Source organism: Topomyia yanbarensis, chromosome 3, assembly GCF_030247195.1.
Source record: "Topomyia yanbarensis strain Yona2022 chromosome 3, ASM3024719v1, whole genome shotgun sequence".
Taxonomy (NCBI): domain Eukaryota; kingdom Metazoa; phylum Arthropoda; class Insecta; order Diptera; family Culicidae; genus Topomyia; species Topomyia yanbarensis.
In genome coordinates this window covers 346,662,809-346,676,913 of record NC_080672.1, presented here as the reverse complement: position 1 = coordinate 346,676,913, position 14,105 = coordinate 346,662,809, and positions in this window count along the sequence as shown.

Sequence of the window (14,105 nt, the reverse complement as noted above, 5' to 3'; positions counted from 1 at the left end):
TACTAGTCTGTAGGTCCTGCGCAAACCACCTCCGCATCTCTAGGCCGCCTCTCTCACTCCTGCACCCGCCTAAAAGTCAAGCAATCAGTGGCAAAAGCCTCTCTTCTTTACGGCAATAGAACAACAACAACATAGGCCAAAGCAAAACAAAATGCGAAACATGCACCGCAAAAGAGGAGCATAAAAAAATTGCATCCAAAACGCTATGCACTTCTCCTTACCGTCTGCACATTCGCACTGATGGAACTGGAAATTTTCCTCCTCGTTTGCTATTTTATGTTTTGCACCCAACCTGGACTAACCTTTTAAGGCTATCGCAATCGCTCTTCGCGAACGGGTACAGCAACTTCCCGACCATCTCCCACTCCGGACGATTCTCATACAGCGAAAAGTTGAATTCAAAGAAACTTTGTTTACTACAAAGTGCATCCATTTTCAAACTTTGCTAGGCTAACAGATTTATGAGCATATCTGAGTTGTTCCCATACTGATTTGGAACAAGGATCTTTCTTGGGAAAAATATGATGCTAAAGCACTTATCTAACTGACGTTCGATTTGAGCCCGGAGTGAGATGGTGTCATTGAGAATTGATATTCGACCTGTTATCCGAGTTACGGAACGAAATGAATCAATACTCATTCTCTACCGATAATAATTCCTCTGAATAGCATAATACCAAAGCATCTTTGGAATAGTAGATCACACTGAAAGATGAACAGTCGAATAAAAAGCTATCAATCTCAAGTCAACAATACTTGGTCGGTGTTAAGTCACACCGGACTAAGTGACAAAATATTGATTTCGAGAAAAACGAGTTTAAAGTTTGAATCGCAGCATCCTTTACATTATGATTGGAAATTAATTTTTGCCATAATTCTTGTTTATTGTTACATATTTCAAATCTGGCAAGAGTCGAATGTAGCTGACGAAATTCTTTATCCATTGCTATAATTATCTCATTTTTTATGTTTTGCGACTTAGTCCGGTCTGACTTAACACCGTCCACCTGTGGTGCAAGAAGTCTCGGAATATTTAAAAAAAACCGGACTAAGTAAGCTTAGATAGTTTAAATTAAGATTTGTGAACGACTTTATTGAATCCACTAATTCTTTTTGTTGATGTTAATATATCCTATACGACCACAGATGATCAAAATACTGATCGTAGTGCATATTTTATGATTTTGACGTAATCAATGTTTTTTTCCTTCGTTTGAGGTTTTAGAGTAATCACAGTGGCATATCTCTAAAAAATCTCATCGCCGCTTCAGCACGAAAGTAGAAAATAAAGCAGATAAAAACTAGGACATCTTTGATTGGCGTGTAACGGTTTGTTCGGAATTTTCATTCAAAGTGGATTTTGACAGTTGGCTTTTAGGCCGTAATCATATGTTTGTCAAGATATGGAAAGAACTAGTAAACGATGTTTTTAGCTGTCGTTTCTAAAACCAACATGGCTGATCGGCGTTTTTGAGGATCGTATCACCTGAGAATAAAAACTCCTTCATTTCACGACTGCGAGGATACATCAAAATGCAATTTTCCGTCGTTAACTGAAACTGTTCCTTGCACTGCTTCAGCGGAATCGAATTAGAAAGATTGAAATAACATTTTCAAATTTTAACCCTACAACGGTTTCGTAACTTTTTTCTATACGTTAACGGTTTTGTGGGGTACATTCGTATCTCAGAATTAAAATCGCTCAAATATGTCTAATTTTTATAACATTTATGAATAAATTGGATATATTTTTTCTAAAATCATTCGAAAAACAGCCTGTTCAAAAATATTCGCGTATTGTCTATTTTATTATGTAATATTTCATTTTTTTGTCAAACAAATCTTTGAAATACGTCAAAATTCCCTTTTTACCTTAACCCTAGAACGTTACACTTCTACCTTAGAACGTTACACTTCTACCTTAGAACGTTACACTGGGGTACAACATACCCCACGCGTTTGATCACAATTTTCGCACTTAAAAATGCAAACAAAAGAATGTATGTATAATATAGGGGAAACCGGGGCTATTAAGACAGTGGGGGTAATTCGGACCCCCTCGATTTCTCAGAATTTTGAGAGCTGAAGTTGAAGTTGATTTCTTTGTAGAAAGGAGATACAACATGTTTCGTTGTTTTGCTATTCTCAAAACAAAAATCATTATAATGGAAAAACCGTGATTAAAGCAACAAATAAAAGTGAAAAAATAAAAGGTAAGTATTTTGGAAAGCTTAAGGGTCCTATTTTATGGAATGATTTTTGTTTGGAAGAAAACAGCAATATTTTCGTGACGCTCACCACTTTTCTGCAATATGAGCGTACGGGGCTATTCGGACCTCCTATTCCGTCATCCACAGTTCAGCGACTTGCGGCTGAGCACACCATTGCACACGCCACAGCAAAGAAAATACATGGGCCGCCAATCGACAGCTGTGACATACCAGATTAAGTTTTTGTAAAGCATTTTTTTTTGCTTCTTAAGGAGTGTCTCTTGTAACTAATTCATAGGTAAACGTAATTCCATTGCAAAAAATTAAAGAAAAATGGCGATCTGAATTGCCCCGTAGGGAGACCCGAATTACCCCTACATTGTAAAAGGATGTAAAAACATAGAGGTTTGCAAATCGTCGCCTAGCGCTGCCATTATGTGGTGCAAATGAACCTTTTATGGCACCAAAATGTAGCTAAGGTTTCAAACTAACAATTAGGACTTTTGAACGGTAACTTTTTTCACATCTATCCACCTAAAAGGGCGATATGCTTAAGTAGGTCCGAATAGCCCCGGGTTCCCCTATCACTTTCTTCAATTGCAAAAACAGCTGTGTATGTGAAAGTACGGAATTTATTGAATAATCGCTATCACTTTGCGAGTTTTCAACCGATTTGAAAAAATCAAATGGTTCTAAAAGTTGAAAGAATGATCTAGAAATGGAATGGAATTAAATGTCGATGTCTAGTCTTAAGCTAGCTGTAGAATTCTTCCTCTCAATATAAAAAAAAATATCTGAACTGAACTGAATAAAAAAAAGAACTGCCCAATGCGCACCAATCATAATCCCCAATGGACTCTGCTGCATCAGACGTGTCGTGTGCACTTGATACGAATAAATAAGGTGGCACCTCATGGCAGGATCTCTTAGTAGCTTACCATCGACACGTGTTCATGCGAATAAACAAATTATGCGGTCACAGAACTAGATTGAATACTCATTTCGGCATTCGTATCGTCAAACTCGATGGTATTGGCATGTGTTCAAGTATGAGCGCATTGGTTTTTGTACCTGTGGTACCTATAGGTTTGATCTAATCCATTGGACTAGATTGAGATACAGAGTGGCGGCGAGAAGCTGAGCTGGGGCTGGAACTGACATCAGAGTGCGAGATGCGAGAAACCTGCTTTCAGCATATTAAATGGAGCCTGTCAGAGTGAAAGCGGGCAGTCGGCGCAGATCCGCTCGGCTTTCACTCTGACATCATCCCTTTGGTTTGCAGCAAGCAGGTACCTCGCATCTCGCATTCTAATGTCAGCATCAGCGCCAGCTCAGCCTCCCGCCGCCACTCTGTAAGCACCCTAAGAGTAGAGGTATTGAAAGATGTAGCGACTGAGATAGAGCGAGAGAATGATATACTAAAATAAAATGAAAGAGACGCAAAAGAGCGGCGAGAATAAACAAAACCGATGAGAATTAAAGGGAAAAAAAGGGTTCTTCAGTTGTGTGATAGACTTTGAACAAGGAAGTTCGGCTCAGGGTTGTTAATCGATAATTAATCGTCATCGTCGATAACGTTAACCACCCGTCAACGTCATCGGAAACTCCGTTAACGATAATGTTTCGTCGGATTCATCGTCATCGTCGATAATTCATCGGTGGTTATCGCGATACGTTTTGCGTAACTTTCCCGTTTATTGGAGTTGATGCGGTTAACTTTCAATTGTTTAGAAATAAATAACTATTGAAGGACATGTTGTTGGCAGTTGAAAATCAATAGTTTTGGACGTTTTCTATGCACAGGGAGGGGGAGGGGGATCCGACGATGTGTCAAAATGGAATTTTTTGTCAACTTTTCAGGAGTGTTTTATATTGAAGGGAAAGTTATTGGCAGTTGACAATCAATAGTTTTGGACATTTTCAATACACAGGGGGAAAGTTTATTATATTGAAGAAGCTATTGGTAAGTGAAAATTAATAGTTTTTGGCATTTTCAATGTACCGTCGGTGCGTCAAAATAGAATTTTTTCAACTTTTCGTGAACTTTTTATATTGAAGGGCAGGTTGTTGGCAGTTTAAAATCGATAGTTTTGGACATTTTCAATTCACAGGAGGATTCACCAGTGCACAGTGTTTCCAAAGTGGCAAAAAGGTGAAATTCCTTGTACCGCGAAAAAACATTTTGTAGCTATAGTGTCTTCAGCAAAGTTTAGTTATATGTTTTGCATTTAAAAAGTATTAGTTGGGTGATGAATCCCTCTAAAGCTGAAAAGCAAGTTTTTGTTTGGTCATTTATGAAAATAAAAAAAAACTTTATTTGGCAAAGTTGTTGAGAATATCTTAGGTATTAACTTCGCTGAAGAGACTATGTGTCTATCTGTCGATTTAATATACATTTGTGGAGATTTCTTTGATATACCCCTGAAAATTGCTTTTTTTAAAATACCTTTTCTGGTAATTTTGTAGAATTTCAAAATGTTCCAAGATTTTGTTCTACATAAGAAAAAAATACAGAATTTTTGTAATGTAAGTTTATTTGTATCTCTTCCAACTTAGAAGTTATCGAACGCTTTAGTGTCCAAAAAGCAATATTTTGGTATGGAAGCCGCAAATTTCCGCAGACGAAGCTATCCCAATACGAGACTGTAAAACACACACTATCAAAACCGTTTGGTGGGCTCTAGCCTACGTTCAAGTCAAATTCGAGTAAACTCCTTCTTTAGCATATTTTTCCTATCTTAAAGATGTAAAATATACAAAAATAAAAATACTGCACTGTAAGACCTCCTTAAGGGAAATTTTTACTAAATGATCAGAACGGGTTATGAGGCTTTGTCGAGGGACTAAAGAAGAATATTTTATCCGCTGCGGTTTATTAAAAAGAAAAAAAATATGTTTGCGTTTCGACTTCGTCTCCTCAGAACCAGAAAAAATATGTGCCGATTTTGTCAATGTTATCGTTTCATCAGCCTAAAATTCACCAGGGAACTGATAAAAACGGGTCTGCACTGTATTCAAAAAACGACTAAAACTCTATTATGATGCCGTTTGTAAATTACACTACATATTTGAGGGTAAATGAAAAAAGTTACATAGTGGAGAGAAGAAACGGAGGAGGGGGCTAAAAGCTTCCTAACTAGAAAAGGAAATCAAACATTGGAAATATGTATATTGTCCTTTTTAAAATCCAATCTAGTTTAAATCCAAAATCTAGTTTAAATTAAAATTATAATAAAATCTGATAATCACCACACTACTTAAATGTGTATTGTAACTTGTGAATGGCCTAATAATAGTGGTTTAGTAGTTGTTTCAATATATGTTTTTACGTGCTAAAAATTACTAATTACACAATAGCCCAAAATTTGTTTTCTTCATGGTCAAAACAATTTTGATCACCTTTTTGCCGCTTGGAAACACTGTGCACCAACTCACTCGATAAGTTGAAAAAATCCATTTTGACACATCGTTGGACCCTTCTACGTATTGAAAATGTCCAAAATTATTGATTTTCAACTACCAAAAACTTTTCCTTCAATATAATACACTTTCCCGGAAAGTTGAAAAAAATTCATTTTGACGCATCGTCGGACCCCGCTGTGCATAGAAAATGTCCAAAACTATTGATTTTCAACTGCCAACAACATGTTCCTTAGCTATTTATTTCTCAACAATTGAAAGTTAATCGCATCAACTCCAACTCCAATAAACGGGAAAGTAACGCAAAATGTATCGCGATAACCGATGAACCGACGATGACAATGAATCCGACGATACATTATCGTTAACGGAGTTTCCGATGACGATACATTATCGTTGACGAGTAACGCCGATAAATTATCGTGCCTTCGTCTGCTGCTACGTCCGGACACGACAGCATTTTCGTTAATTTTCTTAAAATAGTTAATAAAGTTAATCATTATTATCATGGAAATAATGCATCCAAGCAAGTTCTACAATTCTTTCTTTGACTCCATACAATTATCTCTTTTTGTTTCGACGCAAAATCATTTTTATCATATCGTTTCATTTGCAAAAACAACGATTTCGAACTTACTACATTTGTGGTGAGATCATACTTTGTTAACTATTAAATAGCAGCGACATGAAAAGAGATATGGATAAAGTGTCAAATAACAAGTTATAGAGAATGATGAAAAGGGCACCAAATGAACAATAGTAACGATTAATTTTGTTGATTAATAATTAGAATAATTACAAAACTCCTCGAACAACGCTAATTATGAGCAATTTTACTAGTAAAAAGTCATTTAGTACACTTAACTAAGAGATATTTGTACATACATCGATAGAAAAATTTTTCTCAGCTTTTCTATGAAACCTTGGAAATAACGGTATAAAGCATATTTTTCAGATTACAGTCTTTTAAGCACTTGCAAGTCGATTACAGGAAAAGTTTAGCAATGAAATTACAAAAAAATGAGAAGAGATAGGAATATGAGGTTGAAGAACAAATTATAAATCGTCTTAAACCCCTACTTTGTTTTAATTGATATTGCTATAATCATAATTCATTATTTTGAGAAAATTAACGAAAACCGCCTCAAAAAGTCTAACTTTTAACTACATGACATGACTACATATGGCCTGTGTTAAGCCAAAGAGGACCAAGCGCCATTTTGAGGTATATGTTGGAAAATCGCTATAGTGTCTAATGTAAAACTAGAAACACGAATATCTATTATTTTTTGGGAGCTAAAATAGCAAACGAAAGCAAGTGAGCGTTCTTTAACTTTCTATGTGAACGCTAAGTTAGCGAAAAATGAATTTTGGCACGAAAAATACATGAAAAAATTTATGGCGCTCAGTTCAGTTTGGCTTAACGCAGGCCATATGAGAACACGATTCAATAGGAAAATTTCTCACATTTTGAATGGATTTCAAAAATTTAAAATACAAAGTATAATTTTTGAGTTAGAGGTATTTTGGGACAAATAGATTTTTTACACAAAAAGTTCAATAACTCTGTAGCGGTTGAGATTTGATGGTATGTGTAGAACGATTTTTTTTCTCAAAACATGACAGTGGATTACCCCTCGAGAGGTTCTTAACCATGAACCAAACACCCTGTATGCTTATCAGAAGAATTCGAAACGTTAAACCCAAGTTATCATACACGGTCAAATGGTGTACTTGACTATTAATTAGAAAATTTTATTCGCGTAGAGGGGTACTTGATGAGAGAAGGGCGGTTTAGGGAAGGGTGGTGAGTGATGTGGGGGAGGGCCTCACCGTATTCCCCAAACTACGACCGTGTTAAAATACAGAAAACATATGCAAGTCAAAAAAAAATTGGCCCTCCGGCCAAAATTAAGTTGACGATGTTCAGAGTGATTGCATAACCTTTCTATAGGAGAAAGGAAAAAATGTCAATTTTCTGTGTGTTCGCACTCTTAAACCCTTAACTCCGGAACCGGGACTCGGAATTTAATGAAATTCAATAGCAGCCTATGGGAACGTTGTACCTTTCATTTGAGACTAAGTTTGATGAAATCGGTTCAGCCATCTCCGAGTAACCGATGTGCATACTTTTGGTCACATACATACATACACACACATACGCACACACACAGACATTTGCCGAATTCGACGAAATGAGTCGAATGGTAGATGACAGACGGACCCCCGGGGCCGGGATTAGGTTGATGATGTTCAGAGTGATTGCATAACCTTTCTATAGGAGAAAGGCAAAAATATCGGAATAAATACACTTTTTGATCGGTTTTGGAATTATTTATGTTTTGTTCAAAATTAATAATCTTCACAACGCCGTACATAAGGTATAAAATTATTAATCTTCACAACGCCGTATATAAAGTAAAAAAATCGGTAAGAAACCACCGGAGTAATAGAAGTTTTAAGGAAAAAAGGGAATTTTGACTAATTGTAGACTTGTTCTATAAAAAAAAGAAATTTTACATAATAAATTAGAATTAACATGAATATTTTTGAACAGACTGCTGTACGAATGATTTTAAAACAAAACTATCCAATTTGTAAATAAATTCAATAAAAATTAGACACATTAGAGCGATTTTAGTGCTGGGGTACGAATGTACCCCACAAAACCGTTTACGTATAGAAAAAGTTACGAAACCGTTGTAGGGTTAAAAAGGAGACCTTTTCATACAGAGTATTGCTTTACTGGTGTTTTAGGGGCGAAACTAAACCGAATATTGGGGTATGAAAACACAGCTACGTGATTCAAGGAATTCGACATTGAAAAAAAAAATGTGAATTACCTCTATAATAAACGAACTATTTCTCAAAAATTAATATGTAAGTTTATTTCAAAGACAAAATAATGTGTTCATAGTGAAATTGTTTCTAGAGTTCATGTATTTATCCCTTGGATTAGGCGTTACATACAATCGTGAGGTAAATGTTGATGGTATATTATTACATAGATCATCAAGTAATACACCTAGTAGTGAGATAAAAGATTTCTCATATAATTATACTCGCGGCATCACCGAAAGCAACTGTATTTTTGAATCGAAAATTTAGCACTTTTGCAAGATTTAGGTTAATTATACTGGTCATGGCGTAAAAATTACTACTTACATTATTTATAATAAAGATGTAAGGAATCAATATATCACATAATATACCTTTAAATATAAGGTCACAGCACTAAACATCATGTTCTATTTCTCATACGTCCCCTCTCCCTTTCACATTCTCACTCACTCTCTCTCCCTTCCTTCGTGTTCCTGGTAACTGTCACGACTCACATATTTCTTGCTGTTTCTCAATCCATTTTTAAGTTGTGTGATAAAATCTACTGATAACCTGAAACATTTATTAATGTCCAATCATGTGTGCGATGTAATTGTGGAGGTTTGAGAATACAATACCACTTTTTCTGCCGTTACTCTGTAAATAGATTTTTGCATTTTAGTGTATGAAAAAAAGTTTAATATTACATCCTACTTGGTAAGTAAATTATTTTATAGTCCTGAGAAAATTTGCAAAATGTTTGTATTATGAGAAAACTATAACAATTTTTAAATGTTCACATCCTCAAGATGGATGGTGTATCCGTCCGAAACGTTGAACTATGGGTTGGTAGGCGACCAAAATTCGAAAACTACATCAACTGCAATTTAATTCAGTTCTATTCAGAGCTTTTATATACACTATAATTAAGGAAATTTATGGCTCTCTCGAAAAATATTTAATTTAACTAAGTAATATGGATGATTGAAGAAGAAAATTTTAATAAGAGACATTTCACAAGCGTTATGTAAACTTTTCGTATCTGAATTGAATTTTAAATGAATCATATGCTCAAATATGTCATGTGAAAAGCAAGAATATCTATTTTTGATGATATTATTGAAAATATATATTCATTGCATTGGTATGAACTTTTATGAAGAATAACGGATCAATGCCCAAAAATATCCACGATCCAGATCCGGGAAAAAAGTCTCCTAAAGACCCCATTCTCGATAGGGAATACAAGTACAATGTTTCTTCTAACTTATCATTGTCCATTTTTGCTCTATACTAAGTAAAATTCAATTGATGTTTCAATGGCAGTCACAATTAGTAGAGATACGTTGGATGTAATGTGTACTGAAACGATTTATCTACATTTTCGTCATACAAACTACTGTGTAACAACAAATGAACACGAAGAAACGTATTTATTCGCAGAAAATTAAGACTTGTAATGTGAAGCATCCATCTAAAGCAGTTTTATATCAAGTGTCACTTTCAATGGCGCTTGCGTTTCCAACAAATTAAATACTCATCCTGAAAATTTGAACCATTTCTTTTTCGTAGTATTGTTTTGTATAGGACTCATTTATCCATATTTCCTGAACGAGAATTCCGAACGAAACAATATACACGCTATAAGGATGACTGGAAAGAGAGTACATTATTATCTACTGAATGTATGGATTTTGTGCTATCGACATAGCCAAGAAACTTCACACTATTTATATCAATGCAAATAAAAATTTTGAAAATTCTACCTGTCTCATTCACGAATCGCATTCTTTCTCTGTCGCTCTCTGTTTAAGGGGTTTGAAAACATATGTTACCTCGTCTTGCTTTACTATTTCCAATTTCGCATATTTACGTATTCTGCAGAAAAAATTTTTTTTTGGGAATATGTAACCAAAATGACAACTTTGAATTCCAAAACAAATTGAACGTTCCAGGTTCCTGATAACTAATTAAGGTACATCAATAAAGTAGAAATACCAGATAATCGTAAACGACGCCGCTAAGAAAAGAACAACGAAAACAAAAAGTTTAAAGCAAAAAAGAATAAAAACTTTAGAAAGTTGATTGCATATTAATTAGCCATTTTTCAGATGATGAGATTATCAAAAAAAATCAAAAACTTTGCGATACAATAGTTCTCAAATTCGTACAATCCGGTTTATTCATTTACTTTATTCAAAAATGGTTTTTAGTTTCATTCTAAATAGTCAATTTTTTCATTTCATGGATTTTATTCGTCTTGTTTATTTTATTCATTTTTAATATTTGACTAGTTTTAAGAAGATGATTTCTTTCATTTTAATTATTTATTTCATTCAGAATTCTTTTTATTCATGTTGTTCATTTGGGTTCATTTAATCTATTTTATTAATTTCATTCTTTGGATTCACTCTGATCAGTTTATTTTTTTTGTACATTGTATTCATATCATTCATTTAACTTATTTTATTCATTGTTTTCCTTTTATGGATTCTCTTTGTTTTTTCCAAGTTTTAGTTTCTTCATTTTAATAATTTGACTATTTTTCAGATTTATTCATTTTATCCAAATTATTTATTTGACACAATTTATTTTTTTCAATTAATTTATTTTTCTTATTTTTCATTTTAATCAATTCATTTTCTTCTCCTTCTTTTTATTCATTTAATCAATCATTCGTTTCGTTTATTTGATTCGTTTGTTTTATTTATTCATTTTATTCAATTCATTTACTCTTTTATTAGTTATATTCTTTTCATTCATTCCAATCATTTTATTCATTTTATATATTTCATTTATTTGATTCATTGTTTTCACTGGATTCATTAAATTCGTTCTATCCATTTGATTAATTTGTTTCATTTGATTCATTTGATTTAATTGATTCATTTGATTCATTTTGTTCATTTCTTTAATTTTAATATTTTTATTATCAGTCATTCCACTTATGTATTTCATTCAATTGGTTAGTTTGAGTCAATTTAATTTATTCAATTAATTTTATAACTATTTTTAAATATTGAATAATTTTTCATTTATTCAGCTAATCCAATTTGATTTATGTATTTTATTAATTTCATTTATACAAATCATTGTACTCATTTTTTGAATTTGAAAACATTTTGTTTTGCATTTTTTGCTTTATTTTTTATTTGGTTCGCTTTATTGATTTTCTATATTCTATTCAGTTTATTTGAGGTTTTATTCGTGCATGACCAGAAACTGCAAACTAATAAAAGAGTTCTGAAAATTAATTAATGATCCAACAGTGACATGTGTAAGATATGTCCCATCTCACTGCTAGGTGGATTAAGTTAGTTTTTCATCAGATTTAGCACTATTATGGAAAAATGATTACGGAGTGATGCATGTGGAACCAAAGGACACGAACCCTTCAAACACAACACGCCAGATTGAGTGGAGACCTATACTATTCGGAGCGAGAACATTTGCTGTGAAAATAAGTTGTTGTACATAATGTGATGGTAGGAACTAAACAAAAATTATCAATCGGAAGCTTAGTTGATTGTCTTTTTTTCTAATTGACCATCAAAAGGAATGCTTAATTTGATTTTTCAATTTAAACTATTTGAATGGAATTACTGAAATTCTTATTTGGCCAAATTCTGATCGAAACACACTTTATTAGCACCATTACAATAGTGAATTTATTCAAAATTTCATTCGAAATTCCGGCACAAATGCTGACAACAGAATGTTATACGAATAATGATGTTTATTTTTGATATATGTATAATAGCTTTTTTTTAACTGTTCAGTTATCGAAACTCCAAGTGATTAGTTAATGATCAACCACTACGTGTATCTGGTGTAGGGGGTACTGAGGTAGTTTTAAATTGAAATGATTTGCACTCTATTTCATGGTCTAAGTTTATAATTAGTAATAAATTTTTATGTTTAGTTATCTTTGTTCCAATGTACTGCAAAAATAAACAAGAGCAGATGATCCCTTTTACATCTCACCACTCCTTGATCGATAACTACAATAATAAAACTGGCATAAAAACGACAAACATTCTTGTTGGAACAAAGCTGAAATTTGTTTCTAGCATCTCTATTTTAATCCAATCATTTTAGCCAAAGCGTTGAACAGAGATAGCAATAACTCTAACCAGTGGGAAATGGGTAGGCAAAACAAAGGAGCATTAATGAATTATTGAACAGCAACCCTATACCGTAACGGTAATTGACAAAATAATGCGATCGAAATGGGGCTACAAATCTCTTTCCTTCCATGATAATTCCAACTGGACTAGAATACCGTTAATTGATAAATTAAACAAATTGAAAACGAAGAAATAAACATAAACATTAACCACCGACAGAACACGCAATCGTGCAACAACAATCATCATATTTTTCGTTACTCCCATTGCAGCGCAATGTCCATTTCGAGCACTTACCTCAAACCTGTCCATGGTTAATCTCCGGATGGGATGCATAGAACCTGAACTGGTTTTGTAGGAATTCACGTTTACATAGATTCTTTCTTCTTGCAATCGCTATAACCCATGCCATACATTGCAGCAAGCAATTGATTCCTCACACGCCACAGCCTAAGCCTTCACCAGATGGGTCCAAGATATTCCTCCTCCTCCCCTCCAAACACGAGACTCCTGTCCTGATACAATAGTTAACCGTGCGTACCTCAAAAAACCGGTTCAAGTGTCTTTGATGTGTTGCACAGGCCGGCCGGGCCTGTGCATTGCTGCAATTTGAGCTTGATATTGAAATTCGCTGCATTTGCATGCGTGAATTTCGAAATGTACCGCTCCTCGGCCTGATCACCGATTGGTTGGCGACCGATGGATGGAAATAGCCTCTGTGAACTTGAACGTACGTACGTACCTCTTTGGGGTGCTGGCAGAACCGAAGACCCTTTGTCCCATACAAATGAGATCCACCATCAGCTGAGCTCAAGAGGCACTCGGAGGTAGAACATAATAAAACGAAGTAATTTTATGCTACGTGCTCGTAGAACACTTGATGTGGTTAAGACGGGTTAGTAAGCGTGAGAAGTATGATTTGTTGTTATGCACAGATTGGTTGTAGTGGCTATTTTTGATTTGTTTAAAACTCGCGTATCAAGGTGACATGACACCTAACAGCTCGGATGTCCTACTTGAAAGTTTGTAAGCCGTTCACTTTTATTGGAAATGTGTCATTATAGGCGAGAAAAGTAGGTACCTACACACATGGCATTTGTGGTTTGTGGTGGATACAAAAACCATCCGACCAACTATCGATGAATGTACCACAATAAGTAGAAATTTTTCATTACTTGCAATATCTTCCTCGCCTCAGCAAAAGGCTATCCGGTTTTCCACGTATACATCGATCCAGCATCGATTTTATCGCTATCTTAAATTTTCTGCAAAAGCTCGTTTCGTGTTGTACATCATTGCAGTTTTTATTTACTTGATGGTTCAAACATAAGTAAAAATAAGACACGAAAGAAAGATATGATTGAGTGAAGCAGATTAAATTCCACCGCGAGGAAATACCATCTTGAGAAGACCAATAAATGAGTTTATTATTGCCAACCATCCAGGCAACAATAATATTTTACGATCAAAATCACTTCATCGAGGCGTGTCCATTTATTGTACTAACACATGAAATAAAGACGTCTTC